Source organism: Lissotriton vulgaris, chromosome 5 (assembly GCF_964263255.1).
Source record: "Lissotriton vulgaris chromosome 5, aLisVul1.2, whole genome shotgun sequence".
NCBI classification, from domain to species: domain Eukaryota; kingdom Metazoa; phylum Chordata; class Amphibia; order Caudata; family Salamandridae; genus Lissotriton; species Lissotriton vulgaris.
The window spans coordinates 350,679,301-350,694,463 of NC_141693.1; the positions used below are offsets into that span (position 1 = coordinate 350,679,301).

The 15,163-nt window shown below is 44.2% G+C and overlaps 1 pseudogene; it reads right to left on the bottom strand.

Moving 5' to 3' along the window:
* Nucleotides 1-11,347: 11,347 nt before the first annotated feature.
* Nucleotides 11,348-11,972, bottom strand: LOC147710878 (peroxiredoxin-5, mitochondrial pseudogene; annotated as a pseudogene).
* Between the last annotated feature and the right edge of the window lie 3,191 nt (nucleotides 11,973-15,163).

Genomic DNA, 15,163 nt, shown 5'->3' on the forward strand with positions numbered 1-15,163 from the left:
TATGATAAATGACTGCATGTTACTATTAAATTGCTAAGTGTAAGCAACTATGCACATGTACAAACTGCTAATGCCTAAAAAATAAAATTAGAATTCACATTGAATAGTAATAAAATAGGCCAAAAAAAACCAAACCGAAATTGTGTGTTTTGCAATGCATAAACAATTATATATATTTTCCTTAGATACATTGTATTAGATATAAACAGGCAAACACATCATCTGAGTAAATTGGATGTTGCTGAACTACGCACATTTTAGAACTAGAAATGCCTCAGTTTTATATAGACTGTCATAACAGCTGTGCTTTAACTGCTGAGCAGCAGCTGTTGTTTTGATTGTAGGCCAAGGAGAGACAGGAATGTTGACTCAGCCAGGATTTTCAGGCACATGCATCAATATTGCATTTTGCGATTCCTTAATTGCGAAAAATAAGGAATCGCAATTAAGGAATTGCAAACTACAATGCATCAAGAAATCGCTATAAAAATAGCGATTTCTTGAAATTCCTTAATTGCGATTCTCTAATTGTGAATCGCAATTAAGGAATACTTCCCCATCCATTCCTATGGGCCTAGAGGCCCATAGGAATGAATGGAAAGACATTCTTAATTTGCAATTCACCATTAAAAATTTGCAAATTAAGAATGCAATTTCAAGGGTGCAGGGATGTCCATAGGACACCCTGTTGCACCCCTGAAATCTGCTTAGGAGTACATTTTGCACACTCACATGCCTGTGTAAAATTGAACTTTGAAAAATGCACTTTAGTGCATTTTTCAAAGTTTTCACAAATTACCATGAAGGTCAACTTCATGGTAATTTGCTCCCCTTATTTGCGAATTCGCAAATTTTTAAGGAATCTCAATTTGAGATTCTTTAAATGCAATCGCAATTTAAGAATTCGCAATTTTGCGATTTCTTAAATTGCGAAAATAACAAAAATGTTAATGCATCCCAAAAATGGGAATTGCATTCGCAAACGGCCGAATTTTGCGATTCGCACTGTTTGCAAATGCAATTTCCTTTGATGCATGTGGCTGTTTGTCACTACAGAACATGGTGTAAAACCCTGCATTTCAGACTGCTATTTTAAAAAGTTACAAAAATCAGGTTCATTATTTTGGATAACAGGAAAACATTTAAATTAAGGATTTTCTTTTCTAAAGCCTTTTTACATTAGCATATCCATGGTTCTGGTTTTAAATAATGACACTTCTTTTTAAAAAAGTGGCGCTAAATGTTTCATGTTTCAAGTTAGGCTTCTGTGCTTAGGCTTATGAATTAATGTGTCTAAATATGATAGGCAAGAGTTGCAGCTTGCTTTTCCTATGTGGAATTATGAAAATGATTGGTTTATTTAAAAAAATGATTCTGAAAAAATTATTAGAAAAATAAGTGCTTTCAAATTTGTTTTTTATTATTTATAAAGCTTAATACTCATACTGTGACCTCCTAGCATTAAAATTAAGTTGTGTTGTACCGCATAATGAGAATATTTGCATATGAAATTTCACTCTGCGAAGGCGTAAAAAACTCATTTTTATAAGGGTATAAATGATATTTCTGATGCCCAAATCTCTGGGATTTGTAGAGAACATTCTGAGGATGACTATTATACAAAGAAATTATAGGATATTCATTTTTAAGTGCCCCAAATATCTAAGTCGAAATAGGGCAAAATTCACTAATTTAAAAACAAAATTCTGCATTCTGAGCAGCTTTTAAAGTGCCTTAGGCTTCAGTAATTGCATACATTTAGGTATAATACAAATAGCTGACTTCTATATTGTTAGACAGGTATATTGTGGCTCAATTAGGTTGGGTGAGGCTGCAGTGTCCCAGTGTGCCCTGCTCCTGACTGCCCTGTTATCTCTCTTCAGTCCCCAACTCAGGCCTCAGAAAATTTATTGAGTTCGACTGACAGACTGCACCCGGAGTCCAGTCCAGTCCGTGTTTTTCTGCTAGCTGCTTCCGGTGGCCAGTTGAGCAGAGCCGAGCGAGGAGCAGCTCCTTTGAACCTCTCCACCATTGTTCCTTGTTTCCTGAAGTCCCGCGGTTTAAGGCAAGCGGCAGGCGGCAGGCGGCTCCAGCGGCTCCATCGATTTGTGATTGTGATTTGTGCTCTCCGAGCGATACCGCTCCCGCTTCACCGCCCAACCGCCTTGCCGCGACCGCGACTGAAACTACAAGAGCTACGGACAGAGCTAAGCATGGGCGGAAAATCCGTTCCGCTCGCGGATATTGCGGATTTTCGGTACATTCGCAATCCGCGAGATTTGCAAATTTCCCGCAAAATCCGCAAGCGGAACGGATTGGGTAAAAAGTTCAAGCTGACTTTTGTAACTCTTTTAGAATGGCGCCGGCAAGCTGCCAGAGCCATTCTAAAATAGTTACAAAAGTCAGCTTCAACAGGAAGCTCTAATAGATAAAGTAAAGCAGGTGCTGCTCAAATTCAGTTACACAATCATTAATCACTCCAAACTTGGGGTAATTAATGATTGTGTAACTGAATTTGACCTTCAACTCCAGCACCTGCTTTACTTTATCTATTAGGGCTTCCTGTTGAAGCTATTTGCAGCTATTTTAGAATGGCGCTGGCAGCTTGCCAGCGCCATTCTAAGTGGGGCTGAGGGCAGAAGGGCACAAAAGTGGGACAGAGGGCAGAAGGGGACAAAAAATGAGTAGGGCAGAGGGCAGAAGGGCACAGAAACAAGTGGTACAGAGGGCAGATGGGCATAAAAAACGAGAGGGTGGCAGTGATTAACCAGCAAAAAAAAAACCGCGAAAACGCAAAGCGCCTCGCGAACACCCGCGAATACGCAAAGTGCCCCGCGAACTCGCAAAAATAAATAAATCTGCGAATTTGCGAATTTTGCGGATTGCGAATTCGCAAAATTCGCCCATGCTTAGACAGAGCGGCGTGCTGAGAAGGAGAGAGCCTGATGCCCCCTCCTCCCTGTCCCCGCCATCACCGCCGGGACATCGTAGTAGGAAAGCCAATTTTGCTGCTCCCGATCGCCCCTTCAGACCCGGTTACCAGATGGGGGGCGGTGTGCGGTTCCTGGCTGAATTGCTGCTGAATCGCCCAGGGCCCGGGTGTGTGCACCATGGGAGTTGGCTGATCCCAAGGTAGACCCAGTGGCGGAGCAATGCCGTGGACGTGGCGGAGACAAGGTTAGTGGGGGTTTCAACCTGGTCTCTCGAACCCCACATCCTAGCGACTTATTACCGTCACCTGGTATTTGCCCCCTGCCCCCTGCCCGAGTGGTAAGAGGAAAGAGGAAAGAGGAAAGAGGGAAGAGGGAAGTGGGAGCTGTGAGCGCCCTGCGTACCATTGAAATTTGGCAAGAGTATAAGCAGAAGCCAAAGCATTGAGGAAAAGATTCGACCCGGCCACAGGAGCGGGAGTGCCACAGGGAATTGTGAGAATTACCGTTCCGACATGAGGGTTGCTATGGTACGGTAACCAGTTCTTACAACCTCCGATTTCATCTGCCTCCTTTCATATCCCTCTGGCTGGGAGCTGTAAACTGAAGAAGTTTAGGTTGGCTGCTCTCAACAACTTTCATTTTAGCTGCGTCTTGATCAAACCAAACCAAACCAAACCAACCACACAGTTTATTTTGAAGAGGCTGGCAGATGTTGTGGGTGAGCAGGGGTTGATCTTACAGTCAATGATCCTGCCCTCCAGTCTCTTTTAGCCGGTTCTACATTTTGGTAGCTGTCTCAACAGTCTCCGGTTTGCTTCATCTCAAACTTACTTCTAATATAGGAGTGTGCTCTGTTAATATAAGTAATCCACTAGCAAGCGACTCCCATCTGCAACTCTTACAAATCCTAACAAACAAGACAAGATAATTGCGGCTAGAAAATGCGCTCTGGCAAAGAAAGATCATAGGGCTGCCCTAAGAAACGAGCCCGAACCCGAAAAAATCAAACAACCAATCTACAAAAAAAGGCCCGTGTAAAAGCGCAAACAAAGGGGGCCACTCAGTCACTAATCTCTCCTATTGCTAGGATGTTCGAAAAATCGACAAAAATCCCTCAGAAATTTGAATTCATGAAAGACCCAATAACTGCACTTATGACTATGCCTCTGCCAATACAATCGGAGCAAGATCTTAAATCCTTATAGTCCCCACTTAAACCTACAAATGGAACAAAAGCAAGGAATGTGATCCGGGACCAAATCGTCCAAGATGGAATTAATTCCCCCGCTAAGCTGCAAGATAATCCAGAGGGAATAGAACCTCATATAGGTTTAAGAAATTACCATCTATTCTGTAATCTATCTGTGCAAGAACCAAAAAACTGCCCAGGGGAAACAGTGGAATCCTTAGAGCCTTTTAATCAATCTAACGTCACACAGGGAGCTTGTCTTGAATCTGTTCCGATACTGCCAGAAGCCAATACGGTCGCAAATCTTAACAAACTTCTTACTCCCTTTGATCTATTACTGGCACCCAAACCAGTTATTAAGAATGTATTGAAAGAAGCAAAACTCTTTCATGTACTAGAAAACCACTCTACAGAAGAAAACAACGGGTTGTCAATGCTAAAATATGATCTGCAGGAATCGTTAGAGCAGGCAAAGAGTGGTCACTTACAGAGCCCAGAATGTTCTATCAACGTAATTGGAAGTATGCAACAACAATCATCTGCAAATGGTATTGTATTAGCATTGGCAAACGGATCCGCAAATAAAAACCAATCAAATTTAATAAATGGATCATTATTTACAAAAGAAAACACTCCTTGCCAACAAAGTGGAGTATCTCCAAAGCATGCAGCATCAATCATTCACATAGGCTTTCCCGATATTGTAATGAAGGATCTCGATAACAACAGTTCCTTAAATATTAATGAATTCAATTTTGACTTAAATCCAAAGCAATTAGGAAAAATGGATGCCGGAACCATTTGGGACATTCATTATCAAACCTCTGTACTAACCCTGGAAGCTTTAGCCTCTCAGTCACAAAAAATGGACATTCAAATTGATATTCTGGGCCTTATGGCAAATGCAGTTGCAAGAATTGAGAATAAATTAGCCGACCTAAACAACCTAATAATAAAAGTTCAAGAGAAAAAGGCTCCAACCTGCATTGAATGCACATGTGCCCCAATAATAACCAAATTAGAATTAATTCCAGATGTTGTAAGCACAATACTGGAGGATGTCAAACATGTTATTTACAAACAGACTGTAGAAGATAAGAAGGGGTTGGGAAGCCAACCTAGGAAAAATTCAATATCGGAAAATAAACAGGAGCAACCGACCGATCGGTCCATTAAAAATAGTGTTAAGTCTAATTTGATTAATCAAACAAAATCAAGTGATGACTCATTATATACCAATGATATCAACAGTCCCAGAGTTTCGTCGAGTATCCAAAATACCGGAGACGAGGTTACAGTGGCTTTTGATCTAACAAAAAGACAAAAAAAGAAATTAAGGAAAGCAAGAAATAGGGTAAACAAGGAAAATAGGCTCTCTATTGAAACAGATATAACCGAAACGAACAAAGGAAGAACTAGAACTCCTGATTCCACAATTAGTAGACCTACAACTACTCCAAACAAAAAAAACCCAGAAAATACCAGCAAATGGAGGAGAAATTAAGACGCTAGAAACCAAAGTAACAACAACCAACGTAGAAGAGAACACAATGATTATTAACCAAAAAAAGGACAATCAAAAAACTTCAAATATAGGAGATCCTAGGACACCACGAGCTAAAATCTCAAAGAACACAGTTTAAGCGATCGCATATTACAACATTTTCGCAAAACCGTTCGCTCCTAGGTTAAAACAAAGACTGAACGAAGATAAAACAACTAGTGCAATTGTAACCTCTGTTCCATTCTCCAGAGTGTATGGGGTTAAACCTAAACCATTCCAGGAGGCTCAAACAACAATAAATAAAATTAATTCAAATGGATGCATAATAAATGATCTCACTTTTTTCGGAATTGAACATGATGAAACCCAGAGGATGATTAAAGATAATAAGGTCAATCCCACAAGAATCCTAGGAACTTTAGTCCCCAAGGAGAATGACGTGCATAGCCACACGAGTCAACTAGACCAAATTCAGAGCGAATGCAAAGAAAACAACCCATTCAATCTATTGAGAACCTGTAAAAAAACATGATGATTTGCCAGTAGATAACGAAATGGGAAATAAAGGTCTTATGATAAACCGCACCATACGAGATGAAACGATGAATGAAGTGAATTATAATAAATTACAAGAAAACTTAGTTATTTTAAAAAGAGGGAAGAGCAGGCAGATCACCTGCATGGAAAATAGCAGAATAAGGGAAAATATTGGGATAACAAATACAAATAAAACAAGCATTTACAATGCAATGGTTTCGCCTTTGGAAAAGTTAGAGCTATTGGCATTGTAAATAACAAAATTTGTATTTATGTGTTGGTTTTGAAAACAGATAAATAAATGGCATTGTCATTTACATTGCCATTAGCCTCTGCAGTCACTCAGCAGTCCCTAACACTCCATAGCACTCCCTAGTCACTCTGCACTCCCTAGCACTCCCTAGTCACTCTGCACTCCCTAGTCACTCTGCACTCCCTAGTCACTCTGCAGTCACTCTGCACTCCCTAGTCACTCTGCAGTCACTCTGCACTCCCTAGTCACTCTGCAGTCACTCTGCACTCCCTAGCACTCTGCAGTCACTCTGCACTCCCTAGCACTCTGCAGTCACTCTGCATTCCCTAGAACTCTGCAGTCACTCTGCACTCCCTAGCACACCCTAGCACTCTGCACTCCCTAGTCACTCTGCACTCCCTAGCTCTCCCTAGCACTCCCTAGTCACTCTGCACTCCCTAGCACTGCTTAGTCACTCTCACTTCCTAGCACTCATTATTTGCATATTGTGTGCTTCAATATAAAAGATGGTTCCCACTCCTGGCAAAATGTTGTACCGGGCATATTGATTGGAATTCTTAGCGTATTGATGGTTCCCACCTTTGGTATTGGTGGCCATGGCATACAGGTGGAAATGCTTTGCATAATGTGAGAATCAATTTCATGATGGCAACGGCTGGCAAATGCCACCTCTGACATATTGATGTCAATTTTTGAAATATTGGTTTCCACCACTGAATGATATTGCTCAACCTAGTATAGTGGTGGCCAAGGTATAACCGTGGCAATTACTTGCTTCTTGTTGTTGGCACACATGGCATCAGGATTCCCACCCTTGGTCTAATGTTGATCCAAGTATGATGATTCTTGGCATATTGTAGACCTCCATGGCATGAGATAGTGATACATGGCATTCATGTGTGGCAGTGATGGCTGTGAGTATGTGATGAAAATGACAAATTGAAGTTTGATTGTCAAATGTGTATTTACGAAAAATGAAAAGATATTTGTGGCAAAACAGGTTTTATTTTATTTTATTTTTTCTTAATAAGCTTTTGTCATTTTGTTTGCTCTTTTCAAAAAGAAAATGTGTATTTGATAGCAACATATGGCTATTTTCAAAAATTGATCAGCTGATGTTTGGGTATAACATGTCTGTTAGCCAGCTAGTTGAGTAAGAATCAGTAACACTCTGTATTGCTTGGGCCAGGGAGACACTCAATTAGGATCCCGCACCCTCCAACTCAGCTGAGTCACTGACAATACTGAATATCTCTAATTTGGATTCATCACACAGGTTGTGTTTATTCAAAACATTATTATCGAAAATCAGCTCTTAGCAAACAATACAATATCTGTACAAGATTTAAACCAAAAAAAATAATATTGCATCTTAAATCCTATACCAAACACAACACTGCAGTATTTACACCTAAAGCGCCTCTACAGGAACAGAAAGTCACTAGCTCCCTCTCATTGCTGTATGCCTAAGTCTGTTTACAGCATTCTAGCCCAGCTGTGTGCAGCGCCCACGTGCACAGCTGTATCGTGTCACGGGATGCACTCCTGTCTCAGGTCCATAGGCCTTTTCTACCACAGCTGCACCTCTCCTCCCACACAGGGCCCGCCTTTTAAAACAACACACTGGTTGCATGCATCACTTTGTGGATGTTTGCACTGCCTGCACAACTGCATGGATTGGTTCCTGCACCTCTACTTCCTCGCAGGGCCTCAATTTAAAACGAAACACTGTTTGCATCACTTTATGGCGGCTTGCATTACCTGCACAACTGCATGCAGTGATTCCTGCATCTCTCCTGCCTCGAAGGACTGCCTTCTGAAAACAATGCCTTGGTTGCATCACTTTGTGGCGGCTTGCACTGCCTGCACAACTGCATGGATTAGTTCCTGCAGAATACCCCCCTTACTTTTCTTTCATGCGCACGTGCATCCCGCCCTGCACCCAGATGGTGCTGTTTGTATGTAGGGTGGAGACGTGTCCTGCAGAGAGGACACTGAGGCAGGAAGTGTTCCTGTAGGGAAAGAAGTCCTGGGGGAGGCATGCTGGGGAGGGGAGGCATGCTGGGGAGGGGAGGCATGCATGCTGGGGAGGGGAGGCATGCATGCTGGGGAGGGGAGGCATGCATGCTGGGGAGGGGAGGCATGCATGCTGGGGAGGGGAGGCATGCATGCTGGGGAGGGGAGGCATGCATGCTGGGGACGGGAGGCATGCATGCTGGGGAGAGGGGGCATGCATGCTGGGGAGAGGGGGCATGCTGGGGAGAGGGGGCATGCTGGGGAGAGGGGGCATGCTGGGGAGGGGCGCCGTACAGGGGAGAAGGGGCATGCTGGGGAGGGGGGGCATGCTGGGGAGGGGGGGCGTACAGGGGAGAAGGGGAAATACAGCGTCTGAATGTGTGCATGGATAGGGGGGAAGTGTGTCCTGAGGGAGAGGAGGCAGAGGGAGTGTAAGAGACAAGGGGCGACACAGTGTCTGGGTGCGTGCATGGATAGCGAGGTGTGCCCCGAGGGGGTGTAAGGGAGGGGGTGTCACACCACCTGAATGTTTACATTCATGGGAAGCAGTACCTGGAGGGAGAGGGGAAAGAAGGGGTGATGTGCTGTCTGAATGCGTGCGTGATGTGGGGGGTGGGGTACCCGGAGGGGCTGGGGAGATGAAAGGAGGAGGGCGAGGGCAGAGCTGCGGACAATGTGTGTGCGTCGACAGTGTGCCCCCCCAAAAGAATGTGCACCTAGCACATAGGCGTGTTGTGCGAGTACTGGGGGGAGGGGGGTGGGGTAGGACTGCGCAGGAAGTTCTCCACCGTCATAGTACTTGGGGTCAGAGGGGGGCTTTATTAGGATGTAGTAAGGGGCTGTGACGACAGAATGTGAAGGATGCACGTGCACTAACACTAACGGCACTGTGCTACCTGCGCAGACACGAAGATCGGGGGGGCTGAGGGGGAGACGGGACGTAGTCAACGAAAGGGCTGCACTGGCGGCGAATGGAAGGTGCACAGGACTGCGTAAAGTTTTGCCGGGCCAGGCTCCGCAGACAGGGTACAGAGGACAGACAGTGTGCGGGGGGGGGGCTGCTGTGGGTGTGCTCAGGAGGGTGCTGCTGAGTCTGTGCAGACCGTGCATTGAAGTGCTGTGTCTGTCTCTGCAGACAGGGCTCGGGAGGGTGCAGTGTCTGTGCACGGGAGGGGGCTGTCTGTCTACAAGACGTGTACTGGGGTGCTGTGTCTCTGCAGACCTGAAAGGCTTTAGTTCTGAAATGGTGAGACTCTGGGAGTCCCATGTCGAGTCTCTGTGAAGTTACATCAAAGGAAGTTAAGGGAAATACGGTTGCAGAGTTCAGATTCAAATTTTTTCATCCTGAGGGTGAGGGGAAATATTGGGAGCCCGATAAGGACCCATCTCAGCACCTTCTTTATGGAACTGTCCGAGCTGCGCGAGACCCGGCCCACTTAAAGCCCTGATTGTACCCTCTGAGGATTTAAAATCTTCAAATCAGAAAGGGACATTTGCTCACTGCATTCTGGAAGTACCTCGCTTAGATTATGTCTTAAAATGAATAGCTCAGTCTCTCACGAGTTTGATAGAAGCAGACAAAGTACGTAAATGATATGGCATAGAGATCCACCCCACAAGGGCAGCCAGCAGTGGTCAACTGAAAGTAGTGGAAACAGGAAATGGGAAAAATCTCTCGATCGTAAATGATAGACACAGATGCAAATCTGCGAAGTAGGAATACGCAAAATCGGAGCATCTGAATGTTGAACGTTGTACCAAATACGTAATGGTTGCACCATAGCAATTGTGAGTGCACAATTGATATGAGGTACCTACTCTCACTTCTATTTTACAGACAACCTTAGACCTCATTTTGAAACAATCTGGGAAATCACAGTCAATAAAAGAAATACTCTTCAGCTAACTACTATAAAAACCTGCAATCCCCGTTTTAAGGTTCAATACAAATAATTTAATAATTTCTCAGTAGAGAACGCAAAACTGTGCACACGTTGATATGTTTTTTTAACATGCTCAGTTATATATGGTCATTATCGAATATCAAATAAAAAAAATGAACCCTCAGACGGGCGGGGGGGGGGATTTTGTTTTACATCTCATCTTCAATAGCGCTATTAAAGGACAGTTTTTTTTACTTCACAACATTGTTTACACGTACATTTCCAACCGATTTGGCCATAAAAGATCTGTTCATAGAAGCTGTATCTATGATAACAGGAAGTTGAGACATACGTGCTTGCATTCATAAAGCACGTAGAATGTTAATAAGAGACAAAATTCTCTTCACCAATTAATCGTGCACAAAATAGAAACTGATTCCAAAACTAATAAATAAACACACACCAAAAACGAAAGGAAACCGGTGAGGCCCTGTTGTGTGTCTAGATCTTCAGATGCTTCAAAGGCTGGGATGAGCCAAGTGCCAGTGTCAGGCGCCAAACAGGATCCTCGTTAAATACAGAAGTAAAATGCTCAGCTCCTGTGGCCACAGAGAATCCCAGATTCTTCATGGTATTATGGGAGGGGCACCAAAAGGTCCTGAATAATCTGGGGACACTACCCTTTTAGTAATACAACAATTTTCATTCTTGAGGTCAATGTTGCTTAACTGGTAGCCGGCACCCGTTTCACTTACAAATATTGACCGCAATTAACGAGGAGGGGTGTTGGTCAGCAAGGAGAGTCTGGTTACATAGTCTTGGAGCAGTAAAACTGTTCAATGCCCTCAGCTACAGCATGGTATGATGAGAAGTAAACCGTTGAAAAGGACAATGATGCTGGTGGCGAATTATAAAGGCGGAGGACTCACGGGAAAGGGGGGGCGGAGGGAGGGACAAGGGGGGGGGAGGGAGGGACAAGGGGGGGGGAGGGAGGGACAAGGGGGGGGGAGGGAGGGACAAGGGGGGGGAGGGGAGAAGAGGAAAGGATGGTAGCACAAGCAAGCACAACCAGCTACACTCTAGGTTGCTCAGTGGTGAGGCGTAAAGGTTTTCTAACAACCACTCAGAGCTGAGACACAATATTGTTAGCCAGGCTGCAGCTCAGGCCGGTGCCATCTTCTTCAACGTTGATAGACTTCACAATGCAATTATCAATGACCATAGAGAACCTCTTGCATCGCTGGTTTCCAAAGAGAGGCACAAGCTTTGTATCCAGAAGCAGACCTGCTGCCTTTGGGAAGGCCCCAGTGGGATCAGCCAGCATCCGCACCTTGCCTTCAGAATGATGTGCCTTGCCCCATTCAGTCATCACGAAGACGTCATTGACAGAGATGCAGGCGATGACGGCAATGCCCTTCCCCTTCAACTCTTCAGCTTTCTCCACGTAACCAGGGAGGTGGGTCTTGGAGCAGCCACGGGTGAAAGCTCCAGGCACGCCAAAGAGGATTCCCTTTTTGCCCTTGAAAAATTCTGCCACGCTGACTTTGTTGCCCGGCTCGCCCTCGTAGACCTCTACATCAGGCAACGAATCTTCAACCTGCAACTGCGCAGACATGGTTCTGGATGCTACGAAGCTTCTGCTGACTGCTCTGACCGCTCTCAGACACGTACATTTCCAACCGATTTGGCCATAAAAGATCTGTTCATAGAAGCTGTATCTATGATAACAGGAAGTTGAGACATACGTGCTTGCATTCATAAAGCACGTAGAATGTTAATAAGAGACAACATTCTCTTCACCAATTAATCGTGCACAAAATAGAAACTGATTCCAAAACTAATAAATAAACACACACCAAAAACGAAAGGAAACCGGTGAGGCAATATCAGCAAAGTGTGCCTCAGCAAAGCGCACCTCGGCAGCCCTGTCACACAACCGGCTCAGAGATCTCCTCAGCGAAGCTTGCGTACACCCTTCGCCCCACAGCTTTTGTTATGCGATGATGATTCTGACCTCACATAAGGCGATCTATGACCGATGTCGGCACATCTGAAGCAAAGCCCGACCGTAGATCGGTGAGGTAGCCGGAGATTTGTTCCTGTGGCCCACTTGCAGGCCGCCTCCCTTTGCCGAATACTCTCGCGAGTTGCGAGAAAGCTGGAAGGCCTTGTGAGGTAGACTGCCGCCTCCCAGGTCCCCTCGACCGCTTACCGGGCCGCTGGTGCCTGCACCCCCGCCGCCGGATGCCGCAGCCTGTCCCTCTCTTGTGTTCTGCGGCCTCTACAACAAAAGTATCTCCTCCGTCTTTCCAGCGGCCGCCATCTTCCTCCGACCGCTGCCACTGAGCGCGAGGGGGGCACTCTGGGATATGTGGTCCCAACCAGAAAGACGGAGTGGTTCCGGCGTCTGAGGGCTAGACTGTGCTCTCGTTGAAAACCCCGGGAAGCTAAAAGAATCTACGTGCCCCAGGGGCACCGATGACACACTAATTCCAAATAAGAATTAGAATGCTAACATTCAGCTCCAATGACGGAACAAAAGTGATCGCCAGGTTGCTTGAATAGAACTAGTGGAATAAGAAGTACTTATCGCTAAATAGGTAGTAAATTGTCAAAATATGAGTTTCTCTAATTCAGTGCCTTAGCAATGCGTATTATAACATGGTTTGACAAATTTGAGAAGAAATCGTGAATTAACAGGGCGATGTGAGCCAAGCCAGAGAGTGCCAAGGGTCTGGTTTGGCTCTAAGAATCCGTGCACGAGTTGAATATAGCTGGCAAGAAAATCTAGTAAGAAACATCATGTAACAAGTCAGGTCCCGGGCCGGCAGCCAATCACAGCGCGGCCCGGGGAATGACGTCACGGGGGTGTCCCGGGCCGGCAGCCAATCGCAGCGCGGCCCGGGACAAAGGGGCAGGGCTTAAAAAAAGCACCAGAAACGCCCCCGAATCGCGTTTTCGTGAGAAAGCGCGATTGACAGCCTCTGCCTCCCAATGGCTAGCCTCCATTTATGGAGCTAGCCAATTGGAAACAGAGGCTGTCCTAACCTCACTACTAAAAACAAAAGATTTCGACTGGGAGGGGCTTCGCCCCTCGCCAAAAGTCGAAACCTAAAAAGGACCTCACAAATAGCCCTCAAATCAGTATATGAATCTAGAGGTCCCCATGATATCCTAAATCGAGGAAATATCCTCCGGCTAATGAAAAACTTACCAACTTTAAGTAATATATCAACAGAAGATATCGAAACAGTAGGCTTCCAGCCAAATTCTGAAGGTACATTGCCACTAACACTGATAACAATACCCATAGGCCCAATAGCAGACTCCATATTGAAGGAGCATGGTTTTTCCGTGATTGGGGCATAATAATAAGTCAAGTCTTGCCAAAGGTTTACCCAACACCCCTTTTACATACGAAAAGTAATTCAAAAAAACCTCAGTCCGTTGAATCTAAAGCGGTGTTCTCCGTATTAAAAAATCCCCAGGGGACAATAAACCTTGAAGTTGAATTTGTTCAATTCCAACAGAGAAAGCAGACAGAAACTAGGTAAATGACCTCTGGATTAAGGCATCTCTTCATGGCTCCAAGGACCTCTGACCAAACTTACCGCAAATCCAATCCCAAGAAAATTACAGGGTATTGTCTAAATTGAAGTTATGCTCATGGAATATTAATGGTATCTCTGTGGAAAGAAGCTAAAATCCAAAGTTTTTCAACAGAAATCCACATAATAGTATTGCAGGAAACATGGGCAATTGACCCCTTTATGTTAAAACATCATACCAGTTACTTTGAACCAGCCGTAAAACATCAGAAATTTGGCCGGCCCTGTGGAGGTTTAGCAATCTTCGTATCAAATGACCTTAATGCAAAACATGAGCTAATTCACACGAACAATCTAACCTTCTGGCACTAAAAATTCATTACAAACCTGGTAAAAATATACCATATAAAATCTTGACTCTAGTAAATGTATATTTACCTCCGAACAGGTTTATAAAGAATGCGCTGATCAAGGATTTAAATAATCTATTACTGGAGCAAATATTGGATAAGCCTCTAGCTGACTATTTTGTTACAGGGGATTTTAACGCCAATGTGTTAATGCCCCTAGTACGGAGTGAATTTGTGCAATCTCAAAATCAACAATGGGCAATCCCTGACCCAATAACGGATCCTAAATACATTAGTCGATCAAATAAAATTGGGGTAAAACTGGTGAATGATATGGAAGCGTTAGGTCTAAGAATATTGAACAGCAGATTTCTTACTGACTCTCCACCGGCTTGCTCATTTCACTCAAAAAATTGTTCTTCACGAATTGATTACACCTTGACGTCTTTATCTCTATTCCATAAGGCGATATCCTACTCCTTGAACGAAGTGACGGAAAGTGTCCACAGCCAGCAAATTATTGATATCAATATATTATGTCCAAAATCCAAATTCTTCCAGACAATGCCTGGTGAAATCTGTACTGTTAATTATACAAAACTAATATGGAAACCTGAAAACAAGGATGAGATCACGGCTAGGGCAAAAAAGCTGGCGACAGAATTTGTGGTCGAAAAAAGCTTAAATCCCATTGAAAGATGGGAAAGCTTTACACACAAAGTAGTCACTGATAATTTAACATCCACAATCGCCCATGGAAGGAAAAGTCTATATTGCAAAAAAGGGGAAGGTGCAGTAAATATTATCTTTCTACCATATGCTATAAGGAAACTTAGTTAAGAGGACGAGCAGTGGTTTGATGTAGGTCTAAATGGCGCCACTTAGAAAGTCTCACCTTTTTTATTTCAAGAAGCCTATCTGACGGTGCTAAAAGGTAGAAGGAACCACTT